The sequence below is a fragment of the Bos indicus genome, chromosome 18, assembly GCF_029378745.1.
Source record: "Bos indicus isolate NIAB-ARS_2022 breed Sahiwal x Tharparkar chromosome 18, NIAB-ARS_B.indTharparkar_mat_pri_1.0, whole genome shotgun sequence".
NCBI classification, from domain to species: Eukaryota; Metazoa; Chordata; class Mammalia; order Artiodactyla; family Bovidae; genus Bos; species Bos indicus.
Window position 1 is genome coordinate 61,421,497 of NC_091777.1, and position 18,663 is coordinate 61,440,159.

General features: G+C 44.4%; 1 protein-coding gene across 3 annotated transcripts in view; it reads right to left on the reverse strand.

Annotated features, from left to right (window-relative positions):
- Window positions 1-7,462, reverse strand: part of LOC109572792 (cationic amino acid transporter 3-like) — a 21,089-nt gene extending 13,627 nt beyond the window's left edge. For 2 of the 3 annotated variants that reach the window (XM_070771654.1, XM_019979896.2), the window contains exon 1: window positions 7,312-7,456. The gene's annotated coding sequence lies outside the window, so the exon portion shown is untranslated. Of the gene's footprint in view, window positions 1-7,311 lie in introns of all 3 variants that reach the window. The other variant, XM_070771647.1, reaches the window with a different exon arrangement.
- Between the last annotated feature and the right edge of the window lie 11,201 nt (window positions 7,463-18,663).

Consider the following 18,663-nt stretch of genomic DNA (forward strand, 5'->3'; position numbering starts at 1 on the left):
TCAGCTTTCTTCACAGTCCAACTCTCACATTCATATATGACCACTGGAAAAACCATAACCTTAACTAGACAGACCTTTGTTGACAAAGTAATATCTCTGCTTTTTAATATGGTACCTAGGTTGGTCATAACTTTCCTTCTAAGGAGTAAGTGTCTTTTAATTTCATGGCTGCAATCACCATCTGCAGTGATTTTGGAGCCCCCCAAAATAAAGTCTGACACTGTTTCCACTGTTTCCCCATCTATTTCCCATGAAGTGATGGGACCAGATGCCATGAGAAATGCAAATCAAAACAACGATGAGGTACCACCCCATGCTGTTCAGAATGACTATGATTAACAAGTTTACAAATAATAAATGTTGGAGAGGGTGTGGAGAAAAGGGAACCCTCTTACACTGTTGGTGGGAATGTAAAGTGGTGCAGTCATTATGGAAAACAGTATAAAGGGTCCTCAAAAAATTAAAAATTGAGTTGATGTAGGATCCACTTCGGACTGTATACCCAGACAAAACTATAATTCAAAAAGATACATGCATCCCTATGTTCATAGCAACACTATTTACAATAGCCAAGGCATGGAAACAACCTAAAACTCATCAATATGTTAGGGGAAGTATGCTGGTTGAAACCGCCCACCCTAGCCAAGCACCATAATAACCATTTTCATGAGCTGTTTTATGACAGGAGGTTCTGGTAAGGAACAGGTAACTAATAAGCCTCCACCAACCAGAAGAATTTGGGAAAGGTCAAAAGGAGACACCACCTGTCCACCCACCTCCCAGAATCCTTCTCTCTTGTATCCATCTTGGCTGAACAAGGCATGCACCGCGAGGAAGAACTCTGAGTCTGATTGGCTAAAGACAGCCCAGAAACTAATCCCATCACCATAAAACCCGAGACTGCAAGACATGAGACAGAGCTGTTCTCCTGAGTTCCCTTACCCTACTGCTCTCCACCTGGGTGCCCTTTCCCAATAAAATCTCTTGCTTTGTCAGCACACGTGTCTCCTTGCACAATTCATTTCCAAGTGTTAGACAAGAGTCCAGTTTTGGGCCATGGAAGAGGTCCCCCTTCCTGCAACAAATAGATGAATGGATAAACAAGATGTGATATATATATGTGTGTGTGTGTGTGTGTGTGTGTAAATATTTAGTGGCTCAGTGGTGAAGAATCTGCCTGCAGAAGAAGATCTCCTGGAGAAGGAAATGACAACCCACTCCAGTATTCTTGTCTGGGAAATTCCATGGACAGAGGAACGTGGCTAACTACAGTAAATGGGGTCGCAAAAGAGACAGACAGAACTTAGCAAATAAACAACAACAAATATATATATTCAGACATACATACATACTGACAGACTGCTCAGCCATGAAAAATGAAACAATGCCACTTGCAGCAGTATGGACGGACCTAGATAATGGGATTATCATACTTAGTGAAGTAAATCAGAAAGAGAAAGACAGATACTGTATGATATCATTTATATGTGGAGTCTAAAATACGACCCAAATGAATCTATCTATGAAATAGAAACAGACTCACAGATATAGAGACCAGACTTATGATGGCCAAGGAAGAGGGAAAAGGAAGGATTGGGAGTTTGGGATTAGCATGTGCAAACTATCGTATGCTGCTGCTGCTGCTGCTAAGTCGTTTCAGTCGTGTCCGACTCTGTGCAACCCCATAGATGGCAGCCCACCAGGCTCCCCCATCCTTGGGATTCTCCAAGCATGAACACTGGAGTGGGTTGCCATTTCCTTCTCCAATGCATGAAAATGAAAAGTGAAAGTGAAGTCGCTCAGTCGTGTCCGACTCTTCACGACCCCATGGACTGCAGCCCACCAGGCTCCTCCATCCATGGGATTTTCCAGGCAAGAGTACTGGAGTGGGGTGCCATTGCCTTGACTAGATAAACAACAAGGTCCTATTGTATAACACAGGAAACTATAATCAATATCTTGTGATAAACAGTCACGGAAAAGAAAATGAAAAAGAAGATATCAATACATATGCATAACTGAGTCACCTTGCTTTACAGAAGAAACTAACACAGCACTGTAAATCAACTATACTTCAATAAATTAAAAAAAAAATTCAGGTTGAGGCAGCCAAACAAGAGAGTATAAATTTAGAAGAAAAAAAAAAAAAGACATCTAAAATAGGCATTGGGGATTTAGAAGTAAGGAGCACTCCCCTCTTTAATAACAGAAAGACATTTGGAATCAAGTCCACATACAAATGTTGAAAAAAATTCCACATCATGTTTTTAAGAGTCTGACTTTTCAAACAGCTATAATATAATAGGAGAAAACATACAGAGTTTAAAGTAATGTGAGGACAGACACTTAAGCCTTGAGAATGGCATGTCTGATATCACATCGTACAGAATTCTTTTGCTTTTGTTGCTGTTTAGTCACTCAGTTGTGTCTGAATCTTTGCGACCTCATGGACTGTAGCCTGCCAGGCTCCTCTGTCCATGGTATTTCCCAGCCAAGAATACTAGAGTGGGTTGCCATTTTCTCCTTTAGGGGATCTTCCTAACTCAGGGATCAAGCCCATGCCTCCTGCATTGGCAGGAGACCAATTGGCTTCTTACTGCCTGCATTGGCTTACCACCTTCTCCTGCATTGGCTTCTCACCACCAAGCCACTAGGGATGCCCAGTAGACAACCCCAATTGTCAGGTACTGTCTTCCTGTTATGATTCATGAGAGAGTCACTCAGGTCCACTTCTGCTGCTTTTTCCCCACCCTCTCATCTTTTCAACATAATTTCCCATGTTTTTAATTCATCTCACGGAGACTGAGATATCACAGATATGCTCACATTCCTTTTCTTTTTCCTTTCTCATTGAAGAGCCACCCTGTATTTCAAGGTGAGTGTCCTGATCATCACCCCTCCCCTAAATTTCCCAGCCTTCTGACCTCTATCTCTCAAATGTTAACACCTTTTCTTTTTCATGTACTTCCTGAAGCATCTGAAATTATTTCTCAATTGTATAACCATTGCTGAGTTTGGGTGCTTTGCATATACATTATATATGAATATTTTAAATTGATGTTGCATTCATGGTGACCTGTAATTCACTATTGATAATCTGCTCCTACCTTCTCACCGCCAGTCTTTAGTATCTTAATCCTTCTGTCTTTGCCTCCTCCTCCTGCCTCTTTTGGGCTTCCCTAGTGGCTCAGACAGTAAAGCGTCTGCCTACAATGCGTGAGAGCTGGGTTCCATCCCTGGGTAGGGACGATCCCCTGGAGAAGGAAATGGCGACCCACTCCAGTACTCTTGCTTGGAAAATCCCATGGAAGGAAGAGTCTGGCTGGCTACAGTCCACAGGGTTGCAAAGAGTCGGACCCGACCGAGCAACTTCACTTCACTTCACTTCCTGCCTCTTTTCTATCTCAGATGGAAACACTTCATCTCACTCTCTCTCTCTTGCCTTCTGCCCCCTCCCCCCATACATCCTGTTTTTGACATGAATTCATTACTGTGCCTTGGACCAGTAGATTTCCTGCCTTGGTTGCATTTGGAAACCATCCAAATCTCTAGCCCTGACAGAACAGAAACTAAGTCAGAGGGGAGTTGAAAGAAAACCATGTGACATGAGAAGAGAATGAAAAAATTCCCAATCACGGTATCATCAAAGATTCTTCCATTATGAGGGGACCCTCCAAAGAATACACACTGACAACTCAGGTTTTCTCCATTATCTTATACAAGGAAGGAGTCTAGAAATAAATGTAGTCTTTTGTGTTTGTTAAAATTCTTAGTTTTTTGGACTTCCCTGGTGGCATAAGTGAATGAGAATCTACCTGCTGATGCTCATGCTGAAACTCCAATTCTTTGGCCACCTGATGTGAAGAGCTGACTCATTGGAAAAGACCCTGATGCTAGGAAAGATTGAGGGCAGGAGGAGAAGGGGGCAACAGAGGATGAGATGGTTGGATGGCATCAATGATTCAATGGACATGACTTTGAGCAAACTCCAGGATACAGTGAAGGACAGGGAAATCTGGCGTGCTACAGTCCATGGGGTTGCAACGAGCGAGACAAGACTGAGGGACTGAACAAAAACAGCAGCAACTGCAAGGAGAAGCATGCATACGAAAATGGAGAGTAGCCCCGGATCACTGCAACTGGAGAGAAAGTCCTCCCGCAGCAACAAAAACCGAGTGCAGCCAAAATTGTTTAAAAATTTTTTTAAATCAAATGTTTTGTAGAATTCACCGATGAAACTATCTTTTCTGTGTTGAGAGGTTTCTTATCACTGATTCAACCTCCTTTCTAGTTATTGGTTTATTCAGATTGTTTATTTTTTCCTTCCAGGTTATCCAATTTGTTGGCGAATACTTTTTCATAGTAAAGAAATGTGTATAAGACATTTGAAGTACCATTTACAATATCTCCTCTTTCATTTCTGATTTTACTTATGTGAGTGTTCTCTTTTTTGATTTTTTATTGGCGTATAACTGTTTTACAATGTTGTGTTAGTTTCTGCGACACAAAGAGGTGAATCAGCTTTGTTGTTGTTTAGCCACTCAGTCATGTCTGACTTTGTGCCACTCCATGGGCTGTTGCCCACCAGCTCCTCTGTCCATGGGATTCTCCAGGCAAGAATACTGGAGTGGGTTGCCATTTCCTAATCATGGGGATCTTCCTGATCCAGGGATCAAAACTGTGTCTCCTGCATTGGCAGGCCAATTCTTTACCACTGAGCCACAAGGGAAGGAAGCCCAGTGAACAGCTATATGTATACATATGTCCCCTCCCTGCTGGGCCTCCCTCCCACCCCGTCGCCCACCCCAAGCCTCTAGGGCATCACAGAGCTGCAAGCTGAGGTTCCTGTGCTCTCTGCAGGTTCCTATTAGCTTTCTGTTTTGCACATGTAGTGTATGCATGTCAATCCTAATCCCCCAGTTTGTTCAACCTTCTCCTTCCCCCACTGGGTCCACATGTCAGTGAGCTGTCACCTCACAGATGTCAGAATGGTCACCATTGGAAAATCTACAAACAATAAATGGTGGAGAGGATGCGGAGAGAAGGGAACTCTTCTGCCCTGTTGGTGGGAAAGTAAGCTGACACAGGCACTATGGAGAACAGGATGGACATTCCTGAACAAACTAGCAATAAAACTACCATATGACCCGGAAATCCACTACTGGGCATAAACCCTGAGAAAACCAAAGTCAAATCAAACCAAATCACAAAGATACATGTATGTGAATGTTCTTTGCAGCCCTGTTTACAACAGGCAGGACATGGAAACAACCTACATGTCCTTAGACAGATGCATGGATAGAGAAGATGTGGTACATATAGGCAATGAAATTGCTCAGCCATAAAAAGGAAAGAATTTGAGTCAATTGTAGTGAGGTGGATGAACTTAGAACCTGTTATACAGAGTGAAGTAAGTCAGAAAGAGAAAAACAAATATTGTATATTAATGTGTGTGTATATATACATATACATATATATATATATGCAATCTAAAAAAATGGTACAGATGAACCTATTTGCAGGGCCAGAATTGAGATGGAGTCATCGAGATTGGACTTGTGGACACAGCGCAGGAAGGAGAGGGTGGGATGAATTGACAGAGTAGCATTGACATGTATACACTATATGTGTAAAATGGAGTTAGTGGGAAGCCTCTGCACAGCTCAGGTTGCTCAGCCTGGCTCTCTGTGAGGATGTAGACACATGGGATGGGAAGGGGGAGGGAGGCTCACCAGGGAGAAAGTATATTTATAATTAAGACTGATTCACTTTATCATACAGCAGAAACCAACACAACATTGTAAAACAATTATCCTCCAATGAAAAAGCAAAAAAAAAAAAAAAGTTCCTAATTAATTATTATTGAATATCGAAAAAAAGGAAAACCAAACCAACCTCCCAAGAGCCTGGAGGAAGAGAGGACTAATCTTCATTCTGAATCAGAAACAAAAGACTCCATTTTCTATCCTTTGGGACATAGAATGTCTCCCCATTACACTGCTCTGCAGGGCCAGGCTGACTCAGAGAACACGAGTTAAGAGCAGGGGGCTTCTGTCCATGTTACTCTAAGGTCCGAGTTGAGCATTATGGTTGAGGGCAAGCATTCAAAGAGTCAGGAAGCCATGATTAGGATCTTGGCCCCACCTCTCGGCCCTTGAACAAGTCATATACTTCCCTGGACCTGTGTTTCCTTCTTGTTCAAACGCTGCTGATGAACTTTTGAGCCCTGTCTTTAGGAACATAAAATGGTACAGTTGCTGTGGGTAAAGTATGGTGGTTCCTCCGAAAAACCAAAAGTGAAATTACCATCATGGTTGAGCAATCCCACTCCCGAGTGTACACCCAAAAGAACTGAAAGTGAGGTCACAGGAGACGTTTGTACACCCATGGTGGTATTATTCAGATTAGCTGAAAGACGAAAGCAACCCAAATGGCCATCCATGAAAAATGGATAAAAACAATGTGCTCATACCTACAGTGGAATATTATTCAGCCTTAAAAATATGGGAAATTCTGACCCATGCTATAACATGGAGGAAACTTGAGGACAATATGCTAAGTGATATAAGCCAGTCACCATAAGACAAATACTGTATGATCCCACTTCTATAAAATAGCTAATACAGTCAAATTTACAAAGACAGAAAGTAGAATGCTGGTTTGCTAGGTGCTGGGTGAGGGGGGAAATGGGGAGTCATTGTTCAATGCACACACGGTTTCAGTTTACAAGACAAAAAGAATTCTGCGAACTGGTTACACAGCTGTGTAAATTTACCCAGTACTGCTGAAGGCTCATTTAAAAATGGTGAAGTTGGCAAATTTATGTGTATTTCACCACAGCTTTTAAAATTGTATGCCGGGGATAAACTGGAGAGCCAGCTTCACAGAGTTGATGAGTGTACAAAACTCCAAGGTAATTCAACACAAAACACCACTGAATTGTCTTCAGCAGAATGCTCAGCTCCTAGAGGAGGCATCAGCAGACGTGGAGGGCAGAGAGGAGACAGGAGACTGACGGCAGTGGTACCCGCATCACAAACTCTCTGTGAGGGTCATCTTAGGGTTGTGTGAGCACCAGACCAAAACCAGTCCAAGAGCCCCTGGACATTGATCCAATCTCTCCCAGCCCCTCCTCTCCTCACACAAACACAGACAGTTCCCAGCTGCTTCTACTTTCATCTGTAAAACGGGTCTCTCCACCCTCAGGCTGGAGCCGGGCTGACCCCTGCACTCTGGGGTTGCAGGGGTCTCTTTGGAAGGATGTGAACTCAGCACCCAGTTTCCCACAGAAGAGGGTGACCCGAGACTCACTGGATCCTTGGAGCAGAGCCTGGAGCACTGGGTCAGTCAGGGAGGCTGAGGTTAAGGCGCACAGGGCTGGAGCTGATGTTTGTCCAAAATTTAAAGAGGGAAGCCCCTGAGCACAGAAGACAACCCTTAACCTTGGGTAATTGGGGTGGGGATGGGGCTGAGAGGACCTGAAGCTTATGCAAAGTTCCTGTTAGCACTTAACCACAGCCCTCTGTGGTTACCCTTGCGAGATTTTCTAAGATGTTTTTAACTGGGGTAACATACACGTAACAGGAAATTTTAACCGTCTTGAAGTATTCAGTTCAGTCATTTTGTAACCGAAAGCAAAGTCTGGCTGCTGGCTGCTCAAAAGCCATTCAGGAGGCCAGGTTGGTGGAAGGAAAGTTTGCTTTATTTTGGATACCGGCAGTGGGGGGAGGGCTTTACACTCCTGCCAAAGGTCGACTCCCCTCCCACCCCAACAGGCAGCGGGTAAGAGGTTTAGACAGAGGGAGGGGGCTACATGGAGAAACAGCATGGTCAGCTCTGACAGTCATCTTGCAACTGGTCATGGATGGTTGGACCAGCAGCATCTTGATTGTTTTAGGTACAGTTACTCTTCAGTCACAAGGTCAGTGTGTTCCCATTTCCTTGAGGCCATTCGTTCCCATTTCCTTGAGGCGGTTCTCAGAATTGGGGCAGCTGTTGTCATGGCTACACTCTGGTCCTCAGCTAGTTACTCTCTTGCACCTGATGGAGGTGTCCGTCTCTACACACTCTCAGAATATTGTCTGGAGCCCTTGAGAAGGAACTATAGGTCCGTGACTATGCTTAATCACCACATTATTATTATTTGTTCTCCTCTGGCTGCTGTCCTTTGTTTCCGCATGCTCTCACGTCTTGGATTAAACTTATTCTTTGGCTAAGCTTTTCCCACAGACAGAAGGCAGGCAGAGGACATGGGGGTCAAGGACCCTAGGGTCCTACTCCGTCTCCATGTTAAGTACATTCACATTTTGTGCAACCAAACTCCAGGACATTTTTCCTCTGGCAAACAGAAACTACACATTCAACCACAACAATAAAAATCCCCCTTTATCCTTTCCCAGTTCTTGGCAATCACCTTTCTATTTTCTGTCTCAATGACTCTGATTACTCCAGGTTGTTCATTTCGGTGGAATCATCCAATATTTGTCCTTTACTATCGGGTGTATTTTACTGAGTGTAATATCCACTAGGTTCATCCATGTTGTAACATGTGTTATGTTCCCTTCTCTTTAAATGCTGAGTATACTCTACTATTGGTACCTACCACGTTGGCTTAACCATCCTTTGGTCAATGAGCACTTAGGTTGCTTTCATGTTTTAGTTACTGTGAATAATGGTGCCGTGAACACTGAGTGTACACATGTCTTTCCCCGAGTGTGGCTCCAACTCTTCTGGGTATATCCTCAGAGGTATAATTGCTGGATAATATGGCTCTAAGATTTTTAGCTGCTTGTGATGGAGAAGATGTTCACATATTGAGAAGTGGAGAAGTCTGTCTGTCTTATACATGATTCAGCCTGAACTTTGTGTGAACTAAGCCTGCCCAACCCTCACAGCACATCTGCTTTAACCACTGAGGTAAAGAAAATCTGTTCTGAAGATAAGGATGAACAATTCTGTTCTCATGGCATCCATGTTAACACTCCCTGGAAGATAAAGTTCCCTTCCCTCACACCAGGGTCCTGCTGTCTCACTATGTACTAAGTCTTTTTCTGAAGCCTTGAAGGAATACACCCTGTCATGTTTGATACATGTTCTTTGTTTGGATAAAGTATAAGACTGCGCTGAAAACTCTTGCTTCACTGAAGCAGTTCCTCAGAACTATCTGAGCATCTCTCACCCACAGTACAGTCCTCAGTTTGGTTCAAACAAAACCCTTTCATATTCTTATCATAGATGGTTTGTTGATTATTTCTTTGGACACTTGAATTCACGGATCTCAGAAGGGGTGTAAAACTGGGGGCCCCACTCAGATCCTGCTCCCTCCCAGTCCTCTTACACTTCTCAGCTCCCCACAGTCTGCACCTGACCTGAGACACTCCAGTGTGGGGACCCCAAGGCCAGCTGGACCCCAACCAGGAGGAGGGGAGCTTAAGATCTCTGATATTAATTCAAGCAACAAAAGCATTTAACGAGCCTCATGCCTGCATCCAGCCTTGCACAAAGGGATGGAAGAGGACAAAGGACATGTGACTTGGTCCCCTTCTTCAGGGAGCTCTGTTTGCTGGGAGGGCTGAGTGCACAGGCAGGGAAGGAAAATAGGAGATAAGAGACAAAGAGCTCTGGTCTTCAGGAAGGAAAATCCGGCAGCAGGAAGTGGAATAGTGAAGAGGGTGGGGGTCCTGGTGAAGGGCTGACTAGATTCTGAAATCTATAAGTGACCCATAAGGTAAGACCCTGGACACAGTCCATCAAAACAGGACTTAAGTGTAGTAGTTGACTCTTATATTGACTGTGTTTTTTTAATTGAAGTATAGTTGACTTACAATATTGTAAATTTTTTTTTAAAGGCAACCACACAAAGTAGGGGATTCCCTCATGGCTCAAAGGGTATAAAGAGTCTGCTTACAATGCAGGCGCCCTGAGTTTTATCACTTTCACTTTAAGCTGTCATGGAGAGTTTAGACACTATCCATCTGTTATAGGAATTAGCCTCTAAGTGGCATGATACCTCCACAGACAAACTACAATTCTGCTCACCAGTTGTGAAATATTTAAGTCATTTCATATCTAAGGAAGAATGTTGATTGATTCTGAAAGAATTAAGGGAACCCTGGCTTTCTCAGTTCCTGATATCTCAGGGCATTTCTAAGTCTAACCAGACATCAAGAGAATTAGGTGCCTAGATGTTCCTGCATTACCCAACCTCTCTATGCATTACTAAACTCTACCCAACCAGACCCAGCTGAATGAATAAGCAGAAAAGACTATCGATGCTTTAAAATCTGCATTAGCCCAGGCTCCAGCAGTAGGCCATCCTAACTATAAATTACCACGTTTAATCTTCATGCATGAGGAGAGAGAACTCACCCTGGGTATATTAACTCAGAGGCAAGGTGACCAGCATTGACTCATTGGCTATCCTAGCCCAGCACTTAGATCTGTAACTGACGGCAGGTTTGGCCACTTACTGCTCAACAGACAATACATCAAGTGACAGGTTTCCATAGAGAAGAAAGATTCTTTCTTCAGAAAAGCCAGCAATCTGGGGAGAACGTGGACTTGTCCGTGACAGTTCCCCTCAGCCAAAACAATCTTTAAAGGGAAACAGTCTCAGTTAATCATTAAGCCGGGAGGTCAGATTCTCTGTCATTTGTCCATTGCCACAAGCCTGCTGATTCCCTCTGTCTTCCCTGGGACATTGTCCTGCTCAAGTGACTCACCTGCAACTGGAGGCTCTCTTGCCCTTGTGGTCCACTTGCAAGTTTACCAAGAGGAAGCTAGGGGCAGAGAATCAAGCATTCTTAAACTACTTAATTCTTTTTCTTTTTTTCTTTTTGTGGCCACATCCTGCAGCATGCGACCCACTAGGCTGTAGCCCACCAGTCTCCTCTGTCCATGGGAATCTCCAGGCAAGAATACTGGAGTGGGTAGCCATTCCTTTCTTCCAGGGATCTTCCCAACCAAGGGTCAGACCCGGGCCTCTTGCATTGCAGGCAGATTCTTTATTAATGAGCCACCAGTGAAGCCCCTGAAACATCTCAGATTCTATTATGGATGATCTCACCTGGACTACAAATGATACACTGAAGCTGAGTAATCACTTACCTCTATGTCTATCTCCATAGATTGTGGAGTGGGTTGCCATTTCCTTCTCCAGGGGATCTTCCCAACCCAGGAATCGAACCCACGTCTCCCTCATTGTGGGCAGACACTTTAACTACTGAGCTACCAGGGAAGCCCATAGAGATTGTTAAATCTAACCTAATTGTTGGGTACAAACCATGCATGTCTAATACATTGCATTTTTTTCTGAGCCAAAAAAAAAAAAAAAGCAGAATTGCCCTTCAGTTAACAACATTATTGGAATCTGGAGTTACATTCCAAGAACTGCTCATCCTGGGAACCAAGGGAGGTAAAATATTCCCTTTAGGGATTTCCTGGTGGTCCAGTGGCTAAGACTCCATGTTCCCAATGTGGGTGGCCTGGGTTCAGTCTCTGGCTGGGGAACGAGATGCCACATGTCACAAGTGCAGGTCCTGCATGTCACAGCTAGGACCTGGCTCAGCCAAATAAAACAAACAAATTTTTTTAAACTCCTCTATATGGGTCATACTTATTCCATGAAAATTTCCGTTTACACTAACACCTTGTTAGTAAAATTGTGTTCCGCTTGAAGATTCGTTGATTCCCTTTTCCTTTTAGTTTGTGTTCTAGACCATATCTTCAAACAGATACGCTTCTTCTGCAGCACGGCCATAATCAACTCTTTTCAAACCCTTATGCTATGAATCACCAGCCCTAAAAAGCTTGGGTTCATTTTTGTTTTACTCATTTACAACATTAAATGAAAGAGCTCCCAGTTCCGGTGCAGCTCATTAGCATGTGTGTGCATGCTCAGTCGTGTCTGACTCTTTGTGACCCCATGGACTGTAGCCCACCAGGCTCCTCCATCCATGGGATTCTCCAGGCAAGAATACTGGAGTGGGTTGCCACTTCCTCCTCCAGGGGATCTTCCCATCCCAGGGGTCGAACCCAAGTCTCTTACATCTCCTGCATTGGCAGGCAGTTTCTTTATCACCAGTACCACCTGGGTAGCTCCCATTAGCATGTAGTCAGGTATAAATGGTTTGTCTGGTAACGAGTACCATGAAAATTCACCCAGGCACAGAGGAAACTGGGATGGGTGTGGGAGCAGCTGTCCTGGCTGGGTTGGTCTGGATGTCCTGTCAGCGTTGGAGCTGAGCCCTTGATAAAGTAAGACGTGTAACCATGGTAAGGAAATACCTGAAGATTCATTGGAAGGACTGATGTTGAAGCCGACACTCCAATAATTCGGCCACCTGATGCTAAGAGCCAACTCACTGGAAAAGACCCTGAAGCTGAGAAAGATTGAAAGCAGGAAGAGAAGGGCAGCAGCAGAGGATGAGATAGCTGGATGGCATCACCAACTCAATGGACACGAGTTTGAGCAAGCTCCAGGAGTTTGTGATGGCAGGGAAGCCTGGCGTGCTGCAGTCCATGGGGTCAATAACAACAATGATGGTAAGGAGGCTGAGAATGAAAGAGATTGATATGGGGTGGGGTGGGGGGAGGTGGATGAAGAAGTTTGGTACAGAAGGTCAGAAGCCCGGCAGGATGCACACTCTGGACAGACGACCTGCCCAAACCCAGCCAGTTCCTCCAGTCCAACCATCCTTCCTGCCCATATTTTAGACCTTGTGGAGAATTCATGGATCTGGCAGGGTTTCTGAAAGTGATGAAGAGCCATGACGATACAATCCCTTCGGTGAGATTTCCACATTCCAAGTTTTTGCTGAAAATACAAACCTTCTGGAGAGATGTCTCACTGAATTCCCCAGACGAGCTTACCCTGATAGCATGCTGGATTGAACAAGTGAACTATAGGATATCCAGTACAACTTGAAATTCAGATAAACAATGGATGATGTTTTAATATAAATGTCCCATATATTGAATATTTGGGACATGTGAAAATGTTTGAAAATGTTAGCTCAGTCGTGTCCAGCTCTTTGCAATGCTATGGACTGTATAGCCTGCCAGCCAGGCTCTTCCGTCCATGAGATTTCCCAGGCAAGAATACTGGAGTGGGTTACCATTCCCTTCTCCAGGGGATCTTCCTGACCCAGGGATCGAACCTGGGTCTCCTGCATTGCAGGAGGATTCTTTACCATCTGAGCCACCAGGGAAGCCCTCATTTGGGACATTCTTATAGGGAAAAAAATGAGTTGCTATTGAAGTGAGGAAATTATCTGTTATTTAAGCCTGTAATATGTGAGAATACTTCTTTGAATAGCAGACGATTCATTGTTTACTAGGAATCCAAATGTCACTGAGCATCCTGTATTTTTTTTTTTTTTTGCTATTTATTTTTATTTATGTGGCTGCACCAGGTCTTAGTCGCAGCATGTGGGACCTAGTTCCCTGACCAGGAATCGAGACCGGGCCCCTCGCATTGGGAGAGCAGGGTCTGAGCCACCGGACCACCAGGGAAGTCTTGAGCATCCTGTGTTTTTTTTGTTTTTAACATCCTGTATTTTATGTGGTCACCTCTTCTGCCACCCAGAGGTCTGTGAGTGCACTTGCCTCACAGAACCATCTCTGCACCTTTGTTGATGTGGCCAGACAGCTCTAAGTCCCACGTTGGAAGACATCATTTCTGGTTGAGAAACATGTTTGGGGGCAAGAAGCTACATCAAACACTACTACTGTTGGGATGGGTGAACTCAAGAATGACAACAGTTCTCAAGGAACTTATGGTCCTAGCAGAGCAGAGAAAATCACATCATGAAATAAAATAGAGATCGATGAACAATCTTCCCTTTTCTGCTGCTTCCCCATCACCCAGACTCTTCCCCATAAATTATATTCCCTTTGTTCTAGTCTGTATTGTAGAACTTGAGCAATTTGACCTGTAAGGGTGTCCCATGGTCTGGATTTTTCTGGCCAAATCTTCCTGGTGCAATGACCATTGGTCTTTATTTCCTGCCAGTTGACAGTAAGATCTGGAATTGGTTCAGATGCTTATACCTGGTATGCTTCCTGTTCATTTTGTAACATTTTATTTCATTTTTTAAAAAAGTTCCCATCTTCAAAAAAAAAATCATTACAATAGAAGCTTCTGAGTATGATCCACCACACCCTGCAAAAAAAAAAAAAAAAATGTGGTCTGTTTTGCAGAGAAAAAGAGAGGGTACTTTGGTCTTGCCAGGAACATATTTTCTGAGGAAATGGCATTTACCTTTAAAAGGACACACAGGGTGGTGATTAGCTAGCTAAAAGCATTCCAGGCAGAGTGGATCAGGCTGACAGCCCTCTTCAGAAAAGCAACAAAGCACAGTGAGCGGGGTTGACATCTAATGAGACAGAGAGGGGTAATGATGATTCAGAGCTTGCAGGGATAGTTATTTAAGTCCCTGTAAGGGCTGGTAAGAATTTGCCTTTACAAGGACTTTGGTTCCATTAACGTTTTTTTTGAGCTGGGTTTAGGTCAGGATAATTATGTGCGTTTTGAAAAGAACATTGTGGTCTAGCTCCAGAGCAAATCCTGGAGAGGCCAGAGTGGATGCAGGGCAAGTGCAAAAAGGGATACTCACAGAGCATCCTCCTCTGGGTGAGATGCTGCCGCCCAGTGAGACGCAGCAGGAGGAAGGGGCTTGTTTGCAGGCTGGATCCTTCAGCAGCTGGAATCAAGGCCTTTAAGTCTGAGGAATGGGAGTGTGTATGAAAGGAACGGGACGGTATACAACAGGTAATGGATGAAGATCAACAAGCCAAGTTTGACCTCTATCCAAAGTGACCTGCACACGTCTCTGTGTGTGCTCAGTCCCCAAGTTGTGTTCGATTTTTTGCAACCCCATGGACTGCAGCACGCCAGGCTTCCCTGTCCATCACCATCTCCCGGAGTTTGCTCAAATTCATGTCCATTGAGTCGGTGATGCCATCCAACCATCTCGCCCTCTGTTGTCCCCTTCCCCTCCTGCTTTCCATCTTTCCCAGCATCAGGGTCTTTTCCAATGAGTCAGTTCTTTGCATCAGGTGGCCAAAGTATTGGAGCTTCAGCTTCAGCATCAGTGCTTCCAATGGATCTTCAGGGTTGCTTTCCTTTAGGATTGACTGGCTTGATCTGCTTGCAGTCCAATCGGCTTTCAAGAGTCTTCTCCAGCACCACAGTTCAGAGCCACCAGGGAAGCCAGCAAATGCTTTTTGGATTTAATTGTTGCCATAGGATTTTTCACTTTGAAGTACAGCCTCAATGTTTCAGCAGTTCGGTTTCTCACTGGTTTTTTTCAGCAGAACGAGTTTCACTTCCATGGACTATTTGTTCATATCTTTTGCCCACTTGGGGGCACAGATTTCCAAAGATATTTGATCATTTGTTTTGGGATGTACCCCAGTCCTCTCTGTTCACAAGGGCTGATCTGAATGATCTAGCATCCCCTTATTTTATGTCATTCTCACTCACCCTGACTATAACACCATAACATTGGAATTTTTTTTTTTTTGGTTGTGCTGTGTGGAATGCTGGATCTGAGATCTCCACCCAGGGATCTAACCCTGTCTTGGTAGTGGAAGCAAAGTCTTAACCATAGGACCAGAAGAGAATTCCATTCCTTTCCCCATGCCCCCTCACCTCCATTTTTTAAAAAATTATTTTTTATTTGAGTATAGTTGATCTACAATGTTGTGTTAGTTTCAGGTGTACAGCAAACTCATTCAGTTATACATGTATCTATTCTTTTTCAGATTCTTTTCCCATATAGGTTATTACAGAGTATTGAATAAAATTCCCTGTGCTGTACAGTAGGTCCTTGTTGATTATTTTATATACAGTAGTGTGCATATGTTAATCCTAAATCCTAATTTATATACCTTACAGAAAGAAAATGCAATTTTCAATATCATCATTGAAAAAAATGAAATTGGGCATAGTGGGAAATCTATGTAAAGTGACTGACATCATGGCTTACTTGTGATAATCTTATCACATTAACCTTATCTCATTAATTGGGAGGCAATACTTTGGCCACCTGATGCAAAGAGTGGACTCTTTGGAAAAGACCCTGATGCTGGGAAAGATTGAAGGCAAAAGAGAAGAAGGCGGCAGAAGATGAGATGGTTAGATAGCATCATGGACTCAATGGACATGAGTTTGAGCAAACTTGAGATAGTGAAGAACAGAGAAGCTTGGCGTGCTGCGGTCTATAGGGTTACAAGAAGTCAGATGGGACTTAGTGACTGAACGACAATTAACAACCTGAGGCCAAAAAAAAAAAAAAAATCCCAACAAAAACAAAAAAAATACCAGAAGCTTCCAGTAGATGGGGTAATAACACAAATTAGATCTGGAGCCAGCGTGTAAATCCTGGCTTGTAGGAGCTTCTAGATTTTTAAGCAAGGGGCTTGACATCTCTGAGTCCTGAAGTCACTATGAGAACTGCGTTAGCCATGTCCGGGGTAAATAAATGTAAGCACATGCTCTTTACGCACTGGGAATGCAGATTTGCTAAATGGAGCCATAATCTGAGCTCCTCCGCCAGATCTTCTGAACAAGGGCTCAGTGAAATCACTCACTGGTTCATTTCAGCCACTCAGCAAGCTCTCTGCAGATCAGCACACACGCTGAATCCAGAGACGTGTCTGTCTTGTTCTTGGCTTTGAGGTGCTCCCACTCTGATGGAGAAGACAGTCACAACCCAGGTGGCACAAACAATGGATTGCTTGTGTTGATTTAAAAACACGCACGTAGTGAGAGTTGGGAGCCAAGGACGTTTGTGTGCTTGTGATTGTCGCAGTCGTGTCTGACTCTTCGAGACCCCATGGACTGTAGCTGCTAGGCTCCTCTGTCCATAGGGATTCTCCAGGCAAGAATACTGGAGTAGATTGCCATGCCGTCCTCCAGGCAGTCTTCCCCACCCAGGGATCAAACCCAGGTCTCCCACATTGCAGGCAGATTCTTTACCCACTGAGCCATCAGGGAAGCCCCCAAGTAAATTTATTTGGGGGCAAAATGAGGACCGCCGCTGGAGAGACAGTACCTCAGGCAGCTCTGAGAAACTGCTCGAAAGAGGCAGGGGGAAGGTCAGCTATGTGTGTGATTTTGGGGAAGAGAAGTATATGCAATCAAGCACTTTTTTTTTTTTCTCCCTGCAGGTTTCTACTAGTCACGAGGAGCAGACATCACCATGTAGGATTTTAGTGCTTTCCTAGATATGGGAAGATACAAGACCTGGGCTCATAAAATCAGCTCCTGGAAATATCTTTCTGAAGACCTGTCCTGCCAGTTTTTCCTGGAGTACAGACTACCTCATTTTGTTACTGAGTCCAAGCTGCTCTGCTTGCTGCACAATAATAGGCCAGTGAATCGGAGAGGCGAGGTGTTGAAGCAAAGAAGAGAGTTTAATCGGGAGCCGGCAGACGGAGAAGAGGGCAGGCTAGCACCTCAAAATCACCATCTTACTGGGGTCTGGATGCCAGGTTCTTTTCCAGATCAGAGAGAAAGAAGCAATGAGGGACTAAAGTCAAAAGGCGAGAGACGGAGAGGCAGAGAGGAAGTAGTGGAAGGGTCTTCAGGCCTGCAAAACGTCTCCAAGGGGGGGTCCAGCCTTCAGAAGGGGTGTGTTAATCTGTTCTGTTCACAGGTGCGGAGGAGCACATTATCTCTCCTTGAGCTGAACAAAGGCACTTTAGTTTACAGACAGGCAGAAGGGCAGAGTCCTCCAGGCAAGCCATTAAGTATGATTATAATAACAAAGGCAGGCCGAAGAAACAGTTTCCAGCATGGAGTCAGAGTTGGCCTCCTCTCTGCAACAGTTTCTGCTCTCCACCCTGAGCTCCTTTCAGGGGGTGTTGAAGGTCAGCAGCTGCAGTAGCATCAGATTTAATCCTTGTAGAGGTGGATGGCAAGTGCCAATTTGTAGCTGAAGCATGTTGAGTCACAGATTTCACTCACTAAACAGAAGTTTTCACTCCAAAATAAAGTCCTGGGATAACTGCAGACATGTGTCTTCCTGGGGGGTTACACCTCTTCCTCAAAATTTGTTTCTAGTCTACTCAGCCCCTCTTCTTTCTCCACGTTCACCCCAAATTTGCTTTCCTGTTCAGTTAGCTGATTTGTCAGCTGGGACCACATTTTGCTGGGGTCTCAGTGTGCCCATCTGTGAAATGGGTATCTGCTATATTGTAAGTCACTTCCAGTCATGTCTGACTCTTTGTGACCCTGTGGATTGCAGCACACTAGGCTTCCCTGTCCTTCACCATCTCCTGGAGTTTGCACAAACTTATGTCCACTGAGTCAGTGATGCCATCCAACCATCTCATCCTCTGTCACCCACTTCTTCTGCTCTCATTGAGCTTCTATTTCAGAAATCGGGTTCTTGACTATGAAGTTTCAGCTTTACTCACCAGCCCCACCATTCCAGCCTCATAAAATCTGGAAAAACATTCAAGAGGAAATTCTCTGGCGGTCCAGTAGTTAGGACTCTGGCTTTCACTGCCCAGGGTGCTAGAAGCCACAGGCCTTGGCAGTGGAACCCCACTCCAGTACTCTTGCCTGGAAAATCCCATAGATGGAGGAGCCTGGTGGGCTGTAGCCCATGGGGTTGCTAAGAGTCCGACACGACTTAGCGACTTCCCTTTCACTTT